Below are 10251 nucleotides of genomic sequence, written 5' to 3' on the forward strand. Positions count from 1 at the left end.
CATGTTGGTCGGTGTGGGCAGGTGGGACTAGTGTAGATGGGGCATGTTGGACGGTGTAGGCAGGTGGGACTAGTGTAGATGGGGCATGTTGGCCGGTGTGGGCAGGTGGGACTAGTGTAGATGGGGCATGTTGGTCGGTGTGGGCAGGTGGGACTAGTGTAGATGGGGCATGTTTGTCGGTGTGGGCAGGTGGGACTAGTGTAGATGGGGCATGTTGGTCGGTGTGGGCAGGTGGGACTAGTGTAGATGGGGCATGTTGGTCGGTGTGGGGAGGTGGGACTAGTGTAGATGGGGCATGTTGGTCGGTGTGTGACTAGTGTAGATGGGGCATGTTGGTCGGTGTGGGCGGGTGGGACTAATGTAGATGGGGCATGTTGGTCGGTGTGGGCGGGTGGGACTAGTGTAGATGGGGCATGTTGGTCGGTGTGGGCGGGTGGGACTAGTGTAGATGGGGCATGTTGGTCGGTGTGGGTAGGTGGGACTAGTGTAGATGGGGCATGTTGGTCGGTGTGGGCGGGTGGGACTAGTGTAGATGGGGCATGTTCGTCGGTGTGGGCAGGTGGGACTAGTGTAGATGGGGCATGTTGGTCGGTGTGGGCGGGTGGGACTAGTGTAGATGGCGCATGTTGGTCGGTGAGGGACTAGTGTAGATGGGGCATGTTGGTCAGTGTGGGCGGGTGGGACTAGTATAGATGGGGCATGTTGGTCAGTGTGGGCAGGTGGGACTAGTGTAGATGGGGCATGTAGGTCGGTGTAGGCAGGTGGGACTAGTGTAGATGGGGCATGTTGGCCGGTGTGGGCAGGTGGGACTAGTGTAGATGGGGCATGTTGGTCGGTGTGGGCAGGTGGGACTAGTGTAGATGGGGCATGTTTGTCGGTGTGGGCAGGTGGGACTAGTGTAGATGGGGCATGTTGGTCGGTGTGGGCAGGTGGGACTAGTGTAGATGGGGCATGTTGGTCGGTGTGGGACTAGTGTAGATGGGGCATGTTGGTCGGTGTGGGCAGGTGGGAATGGTGTAGATGGGGCATGTTGGTCGGTGTGGGCAGGTGGGACTAGTGTAGATGGGGCATGTTGGTCGGTGTGTGACTAGTGTAGATGGGGCATGTTGGTCGGTGTGGGCGGGTGGGACTAATGTAGATGGGGCATGTTGGTCGGTGTGGGCGGGTGGGACTAGTGTAGATGGGGCATGTTGGTCGGTGTGGGCAGGTGGGACTGGTATAGATGGGGCATGTTGGTCGGTGTGGGCTGGTGGGACTAGTGTAGATGGGGCATGTTGGTCGGTGTGGGCAGGTGGGACTAGTGTAGATGGGGCATGTTGGTCGTGTGCGCAGGTGGGACTAGTGTAGATGGGGCATGTTGGTCGGTGTGGGCAGGTGGGACTAGTGTAGATGGGGCATGTTTGTCGGTGTGGGCAGGTGGGACTAGTGTAGATGGGGCATGTTGGTCGGTGTGGGCAGGTGGGACTAGTGTAGATGGGGCATGTTGGTCGGTGTGGGCAGGTGGGACTGGTATAGATGGGGCATGTTGGTCGGTGTGGGACTAATGTAGATGGGGCATGTTGGTCGGTTTGGGCGGGTGGGACTAGTGTAGATGGGGCATGTTGGTCGGTGTGGGCAGTTGGGACTGGTATAGATGGGGCATGTTGGTCGGTGTGGGCTGGTGGGACTAGTGTAGATGGGGCATGTTGGTCGGTGTGGGCAGGTGGGACTAGTGTAGATGGGGCATGTTGGTCGTGTGCGCAGGTGGGACTAGTGTAGATGGGGCATGTTGGTCGGTGTGGGCGGGTGGGACTGGTATAGATGGGGCATGTTGGTCGGTGTGGGCTGGTGGGACTAGTGTAGATGGGGCATGTTGGTCGGTGTGGGCAGGTGGGACTAGTGTAGATGGGGCATGTTGGTCGTGTGCGCAGGTGGGACTAGTGTAGATGGGGCATGTTGGTCGGTGTGGGCGGGTGGGACTGGTATAGATGGGGCATGTTGGTCGGTGTGGGCTGGTGGGACTAGTGTGGATGGGGCATGTTGGTCGGTGTGGGCGGGTGGGACTAGTGTAGGTGGGGCATTTTGGTCGGTGTGGGTGGTACTGGTGTAGATGGGGCATGTTGGTCGGTGTGGGCAGGTGGGACTAGTGTAGATGGGGCATGTTGGTCGGTGTGGGCGGGTGGGACTAGTGTAGATGGGGCATGTTGGTTGGTGTGGGCAGGTGGGACTAGTGTAGATGGGGCATGTTGGTCGATGTGGGCTGGTGGGACTAGTGTAGATGGGGCATGTTGGGCGGTGTGGGCGGGTGGGACTAGTGTAGATGGGGCATGTTGGTTGGTGTGGGCAGGTGGGATTAGTGTAGATGGGGCATGTTGGTCGGTGTGGGCAGGTGGGACTAGTGTAGATGGGGCATGTTGGGCGGTGTGGGCGGGTGGGACTAGTGTAGATGGGGCATGTTGGTCGGTGTGGGACTAGTGTAGGTGGGGCATGTTGGTCGGTGTGGGCGGGTGGGACTAGTGTAGATGGGGCATGTTGGTCGGTGTGGGCTGGTGGGACTAGTGTAGATGGGGCATGTTGGCCGGTGTGGGCAGGTGGGATTAGTGTAGATGGGGCATGTTGGTCGGTGTGGGCAGGTGGGACTAGTGTAGATGGGGCTCGTTGGTCGGTGTGGGCGGGTGGGACTAGTGTAGATGGGGCATGTTGGTCGGTGTGGGCAGGTGGGACTAGTGTAGATGGGGCATGTTGGTCGGAGTGGGCAGGTGGGACTAGTGTAGATGGGGCATGTTGGTCGGTGTGGGCAGGTGGGACTAGTGTAGATGGGGCATGTTGGTCGATATGGGCGGGTGGGACTAGTGTAGATGAGGCATGTTGGTCGGTGTGGGCAGGTGGGACTAGTGTAGATGGGGCATGTTGGTCGGTGTGGGTAGGTGGGACTAGTATAGATGGTGCATGTTGGTCGGTGTGGGCAGGTGGGACTAGTGTAGATGGGGCATGTTGGTCGGTGTGGGCAGGTGGGACTAGTGTAGATGGGGCATGTTGGTCGGTGTGGGCGGGTGGGACTAGTGTGGATGGGGCATGTTGGCCGGTGTGGGCAGGTGGGATTAGTGTAGATGGGGCATGTTGGTCGGTGTGGGCAGGTGGGACTAGTGTAGATGGGGCATGTTGGTCGGTGTGGGCTGGTGGGACTAATGTAGATGGGGCATGTTGGTCGGTGTGGGACTAGTGTAGATGGGGCATGTTGGTCGGTGTGGGACTAGTGTAGATGGGGCATGTTGGTCGGTGTGGGCGGGTGGGACTAGTGTAGATGGGGCATGTTGGTCGGTGTGGGACTAGTGTAGATGGCGCATGTTGGTCGGTGTGGGCAGGTGGGACTAGTGTAGATGGGGCGTGTTGGTCGGTGTGGGCAGGTGGGACTAGTGTACATGGGGCATGTTGGTCGGTGTGGGACTAGTGTAGATGGGGCATGTTGGTCGGTGTGGGCGGGTGGGACTAGTGTAGATGGGGCATGTTGGTCGGTGTGGGCGGGTGGGACTAGTGTAGATGGGGCATGTTGGTCGGTGTGGGCGGGTGGGACTAGTGTAGATGGGGCATGTTGGTCGGTGTGGGCGGGTGGGACTAGTGTAGATGGGGCATGTTGGTCGGTGTGGGCAGGTGGGACTAGTGTAGATGGGGCATGTTGGTCGGTGAGGGCTGGTGGGACTAGTGTAGATGGGGCATGTTGGTCGGTGTGGGCAGGTGGGACTAGTGTAGATGGGGCATGTTGGTCGGTGTGGGCTGGTGGGACTAGTGTAGATGGGGCATGTTGGTCGGTGTGGGCAGGTGGGACTAGTGTAGATGGGGCATGTTGGTCGGTGTGGGCAGGTGGGACTAGTGTAGATGGGGCATGTTGGTCGGTGTGGGCGGGTGGGACTAGTATAGATGGGGCATGTTGGTCGGTGTGTGCAGGTGGGACTAGCGTAGATGGGGCATGTTGGTCGGTGTGGGCAGGTGGGACTAGTGTAGATGGGGCATGTTGGTCGCTGTGGGCAGGTGGGACTAGTGTAGATGGGGCATGTTGGTCGGTGTGGGCAGGTGGGACTAGTGTAGATGGGGCATGTTGGTCGGTGTGGGCAGGTGGGACTAGTGTAGATGGGGCGTGTTGGTCGGTGTGGGCAGGTGGGACTAGTGTACATGGGGCATGTTGGTCGGTGTGGGACTAGTGTAGATGGGGCATGTTGGTCGGTGTGGGCGGGTGGGACTAGTGTAGATGGGGCATGTTGGTCGGTGTGGGCGGGTGGGACTAGTGTAGATGGGGCATGTTGGTCGGTGTGGGCAGGTGGGACTAGTGTAGATGGGGCATGTTGGTCGGTGAGGGCTGGTGGGACTAGTGTAGATGGGGCATGTTGGTCGGTGTGGGCAGGTGGGACTAGTGTAGATGGGGCATGTTGGTCGGTGTGGGCTGGTGGGACTAGTGTAGATGGGGCATGTTGGTCGGTGTGGGCAGGTGGGACTAGTGTAGATGGGGCATGTTGGTCGGTGTGGGACTAGTGTAGATGGGGCATGTTGGTCGGTGTGGGCGGGTGGGAATGGTGTAGATGGGGCATGTTGGTCGGTGTGGGCAGGTGGGACTAGTGTAGATGGGGCATGTTGGTCGGTGTGTGACTAGTGTAGATGGTGCATGTTGGTCGGTGTGGGCGGGTGGGACTAATGTAGATGGGGCATGTTGGTCGGTTTGGGCGGGTGGGACTAGTGTAGATGGGGCATGTTGGTCGGTGTGGGCAGGTGGGACTGGTATAGATGGGGCATGTTGGTCGGTGTGGGCGGGTGGGACTAGTGTAGATGGGGCATGTTGGTCGGTGTGGGCGGGTGGGACTAGTGTAGATGGGGCATGTTGGTCGGTGTGGGCTGGTGGGACTAGTGTAGATGGGGCATGTTGGTCGGTGTGGGCAGGTGGGACTAGTGTAGATGGGGCATGTTGGTCGTGTGCGCAGGTGGGACTAGTGTAGATGGGGCATGTTGGTCGGTGTGGGCGGGTGGGACTGGTATAGATGGGGCATGTTGGTCGGTGTGGGCAGGTGGGACTAGTGTAGATGGGGCATGTTGGTCGGTGTGGGCAGGTGGGACTAGTGTAGATGGGTCATGTTGGTTGGTGTGGGCGGATGGGACTAGTGTAGATGGGGCATGTTGGTCGGTGTGGGACTAGTGTAGATGGGGCATGTTGGTTGGTGTGGGAAGGTGGGACTAGTGTAGATGGGGCATGTTGGTCGGTGTGGGTAGGTGGGACTAGTGTAGATGGGGCATGTTGGTCGGTGTGGGCAGGTGGGACTAGTGTAGATGGGGCATGTTGGTCGGTGTGGGACTAGTGTAGATGGGGCATGTTGGTCGGTGTGGGCAGGTGGGACTAGTGTAGATGGGGCATGTTGGTCGGTGTTGGTAGGTGGGACTAGTGTAGATGGGGCATGTTGGTCGGTGTGGGCGGGTGGGACTAGTGTAGATGGGGCATGTTGGTCGGTGTGGGACTAGTGTAGATGGGGCATGTTGGTCGGTGTGGGCAGGTGGGACTAGTGTAGATGGGGCATGTTGGTCGGTATGGGCAGGTGGGACTAGTGTAGATGGAGCATGTTGGCCGGTGTGGGCAGGTGGGACTAGTGTAGATGGGGCATGTTGGTCGGTGAGGGCTGGTGGGACTAGTGTAGATGGGGCATGTTGGTCGGTGTGGGCAGGTGGGACTAGTGTAGATGGGGCATGTTGGTCGGTGTGGGCTGGTGGGACTAGTGTAGATGGGGCATGTTGGTCGGTGTGGGACTACTGTAGATGGGGCATGTTGGTCGGTGTGGGCGGGTGGGACTAGTATAGATGGGGCATGTTGGTCGGTGTGGGCAGGTGGGACTAGTGTAGATGGGGCATGTTGGTCGGTGTGGGCAGGTGGGACTAGTGTAGATGGGGCATGTTGGTCGCTGTGGGCAGGTGGGACTAGTGTAGATGGGGCATGTTGGTCGGTGTGGGCAGGTGGGACTAGTGTAGATGGGGCATGTTGGTCGGTGTGGGACTAGTGTAGATGGGGCATGTTGGTTGGTGTGGGAAGGTGGGACTAGTGTAGATGGGGCATGTTGGTCGGTGTGGGTAGGTGGGACTAGTGTAGATGGGGCATGTTGGTTGGTGTGGGCAGGTGGGACTAGTGTAGATGGGGCATGTTGGTCGGTGTGGGACTAGTGTAGATGGGGCATGTTGGTCGGTGTGGGCAGGTGGGACTAGTGTAGATGGGGCATGTTGGTCGGTGTGGGTAGGTGGGACTAGTGTAGATGGGGCATGTTGGTCGGTGTGGGCAGGTGGGACTAGTGTAGATGGGGCATGTTGGTCGGTGTGGGCTGGTGGGACTAGTGTAGATGGGGCATGTTGGTCGGTGTGGGACTAGTGTAGATGGGGCATGTTGGTCGGTGTGGGCGGGTGGGAATGGTGTAGATGGGGCATGTTGGTCGGTGTGGGCAGGTGGGACTAGTGTAGATGGGGCATGTTGGTCGGTGTGTGACTAGTGTAGATGGGGCATGTTGGTCGGTGTGGGCGGGTGGGACTAATGTAGATGGGGCATGTTGGTCGGTGTGGGCGGGTGGGACTAGTGTAGATGGGGCATGTTGGTCGGTGTGGGCAGGTGGGACTAGTGTAGATGGGGCATGTTGGTCGGTGTGGGCAGGTGGGACTAGTGTAGATGGGGCATGTTGGTCGGTGTGGGCAGGTGGGACTAGTGTAGATGGGGCATGTTGGTCGGTGTGGGCAGGTGGGACTAGTGTAGATGGGGCATGTTGGTCGGTGTGGGACTAGTGTAGATGGGGCATGTTGGTCGGTGTGGGCGGGTGGGAATGGTGTAGATGGGGCATGTTGGTCGGTGTGGGCAGGTGGGAATAGTGTAGATGGGGCATGTTGGTCGGTGTGTGACTAGTGTAGATGGGGCATGTTGGTCGGTGTGGGCAGGTGGGACTAATGTAGATGGGGCATGTTGGTCGGTTTGGGCGGGTGGGACTAGTGTAGATGGGGCATGTTGGTCGGTGTGGGCAGGTGGGACTGGTATAGATAGGGCATGTTGGTCGGTGTGGGCTGGTGGGACTAGTGTAGATGGGGCATGTTGGTCGGTGTGGGCAGGTGGGACTAGTGTAGATGGGGCATGTTGGGCGTGTGCGCAGGTGGGACTAGTGTAGATGGGGCATGTTGGTCGGTGTGGGCGGGTGGGACTGGTATAGATGGGGCATGTTGGTCGGTGTGGGCTGGTGGGACTAGTGTAGATGGGGCATGTTGGTCGGTGTGGGCTGGTGGGACTAGTGTAGATGGGGCATGTTGGTCGGTGTGGGCTGGTGGGACTAGTGTAGATGGGGCATGTTGGTCGGTGTGGGACTAGTGTAGATGGGGCATGTTGGTCGTGTGCGCAGGTGGGACTAGTGTAGATGGGGCATGTTGGTCGGTGTGGGCGGGTGGGACTGGTATAGATGGGGCATGTTGGTCGGTGTGGGCTGGTGGGACTAGTGTGGATGGGGCATGTTGGTCGGTGTGGGCGGGTGGGACTGGTGTAGGTGGGGCATTTTGGTCGGTGTGGGTGGTACTGGTGTAGATGGGGCATGTTGGTCGGTGTGGGCAGGTGGGACTAGTGTAGATGGGGCATGTTGGTCGGTGTGGGCGGGTGGGACTAGTGTAGATGGGGCATGTTGGTTGGTGTGGGCAGGTGGGACTAGTGTAGATGGGGCATGTTTGGCGGTGTGGGCGGGTGGGACGAGTGTAGATGGGGCATGTTGGTCGGTGTGGGACTAGTGTAGGTGGGGCATGTTGGTCGGTGTGGGCGGGTGGGACTAGTGTAGATGGGGCATGTTGGTCAGTGTGGGCAGGTGGGACTAGTGTAGATGGGGCATGTTGGTCGGTGTGGGCTGGTGGGACTAGTGTAGATGGGGCATGTTGGCCGGTGTGGGCAGGTGGGATTAGTGTAGATGGGGCATGTTGGTCGGTGTGGGCAGGTGGGACTAGTGTAGATGGGGCTCGTTGGTCGGTGTGGGCGGGTGGGACTAGTGTAGATGGGGCATGTTGGTCGGTGTGGGCAGGTGGGACTAGTGTAGATGGGGCATGTTGGTCGGAGTGGGCAGGTGGGACTAGTGTAGATGGGGCATGTTGGTCGGTGTGGGCAGGTGGGACTAGTGTAGATGGGGCATGTTGGTCGATGTGGGCGGGTGGGACTAGTGTAGATGAGGCATGTTGGTCGGTGTGGGCGGGTGGGACTAGTGTAGATGGGGCATGTTGGCCGGTGTGGGCAGGTGGGATTAGAGTAGATGGGGCATGTTGGTCGGTGTGGGCAGGTGGGACTAGTGTAGATGGGGCATGTTGGTCGGTGTGGGCTGGTGGGACTAATGTAGATGGGGCATGTTGGTCGGTGTGGGCAGGTGGGACTAGTGTAGATGGGGCATGTTGGTCGGTGTGGGACTAGTGTAGATGGGTGGGAAGGTGGGACTAGTGTAGATGGGGCATGTTGGTTGGTGTGGGAAGGTGGGACTAGTGTAGATGGGGCATGTTGGTCGGCGTGGGCGGGTGGGACTAGTGTAGATGGGGCATGTTGGTTGGTGTGGGAAGGTGGGACTAGTGTAGATGGGGCATGTTGGTCGGTGTGGGTAGGTGGGACTAGTGTAGATGGGGCATGTTGGTCGGTGTGGGACTAGTGTAGATGGGGCATGTTGGTTGGTGTGGGCGGGTGGGACTAGTGTAGATAGGGCATGTTGGTCGGTGTGGGACTAGTGTAGATGGGGCATGTTGGTCGGTGTGGGCAGGTGGGACTAGTGTAGATGGGGCATGTTGGTCGGTGTGGGACTAGTGTAGATGGGGCATGTTGGTCGGTGTGGGCGGGTGGGACTAGTGTAGATGGGGCATGTTGGTCGGTGTGGGCAGGTGGGACTAGTGTAGATGGGGCATGTTGGTCGGTGTGGGCGGGTGGGACTAGTGTAGATGGGGCATGTTGGTCGGTGTGGGCAGGTGGGACTAGTGTAGATGGGGCATGTTGGTCGGTGTGGCCGGTGGGACTAGTGTAGATGGGGCATGTTGGTCGGTGTGTGCAGGTGGGACTAGTGTAGATGGGGCATGTTGGTCGGTGTGGGACTAGTGTAGATGGGGCATGTTGGTCGGTGTGGGCGGGTGGGACTAATGTAGATGGGGCATGTTGGTTGGTGTGGGCAGGTGGGACTAGTGTAGATGGGGCATGTTGGTCGTGTGGGCAGGTGGGACTAGTGTAGATGGGGCATGTTGGTCGGTGTGGGACTAGTGTAGATGGGGCATGTTGGTTGGTGTGGGAAGGTGGGACTAGTGTAGATGGGGCATGTTGGTCGGTGTGGGTAGGTGGGACTAGTGTAGATGGGGCATGTTGGTCGGTGTGGGACTAGTGTAGATGGGGCATGTTGGTTGGTGTGGGCGGGTGGGACTAGTGTAGATAGGGCATGTTGGTCGGTGTGGGACTAGTGTAGATGGGGCATGTTGGTCGGTGTGGGCAGGTGGGACTAGTGTAGATGGGGCATGTTGGTCGGTGTGGGACTAGTGTAGATGGGGCATGTTGGTCGGTGTGGGCGGGTGGGACTAGTGTAGATGGGGCATGTTGGTCGGTGTGGGCAGGTGGGACTAGTGTAGATGGGGCATGTTGGTCGGTGTGGGCGGGTGGGACTAGTGTAGATGGGGCATGTTGGTCGGTGTGGGCAGGTGGGACTAGTGTAGATGGGGCATGTTGGTCGGTGTGGCCGGTGGGACTAGTGTAGATGGGGCATGTTGGTCGGTGTGTGCAGGTGGGACTAGTGTAGATGGGGCATGTTGGTCGGTGTGGGACTAGTGTAGATGGGGCATGTTGGTCGGTGTGGGCGGGTGGGACTAATGTAGATGGGGCATGTTGGTTGGTGTGGGCAGGTGGGACTAGTGTAGATGGGGCATGTTGGTCGTGTGGGCAGGTGGGACTAGTGTAGATGGGGCATGTTGGTCGGTGTGGGCGGGTGGGACTGGTGTAGATGGGGCATGTTGGTCGGTGTGGACAGGTGGGACTAGTGTAGATGGGGCATGTTGGTCGTGTGGGCAGGTGGGACGAGTGTAGATGGGGCATGTTGGTCGGTGTGGGTAGGTGGGACTAGTGTAGATGGGGCATGTTGGTCGTGTGGGCAGGTGGGACTAGTGTAGATGGGGCATGTTGGTCGGTGTGGGTAGGTGGGACTAGAGTAGATGGGGCATGTTGGTCGGTGTGGGCGGGTGGGACTAGTGTAGATGGGGCATGTTGGTCGGTGTGGGCGGGTG

This window comes from Rhinoraja longicauda, chromosome 39 (assembly GCF_053455715.1).
Source record: "Rhinoraja longicauda isolate Sanriku21f chromosome 39, sRhiLon1.1, whole genome shotgun sequence".
In the NCBI taxonomy this organism is placed as follows: domain Eukaryota; kingdom Metazoa; phylum Chordata; class Chondrichthyes; order Rajiformes; family Arhynchobatidae; genus Rhinoraja; species Rhinoraja longicauda.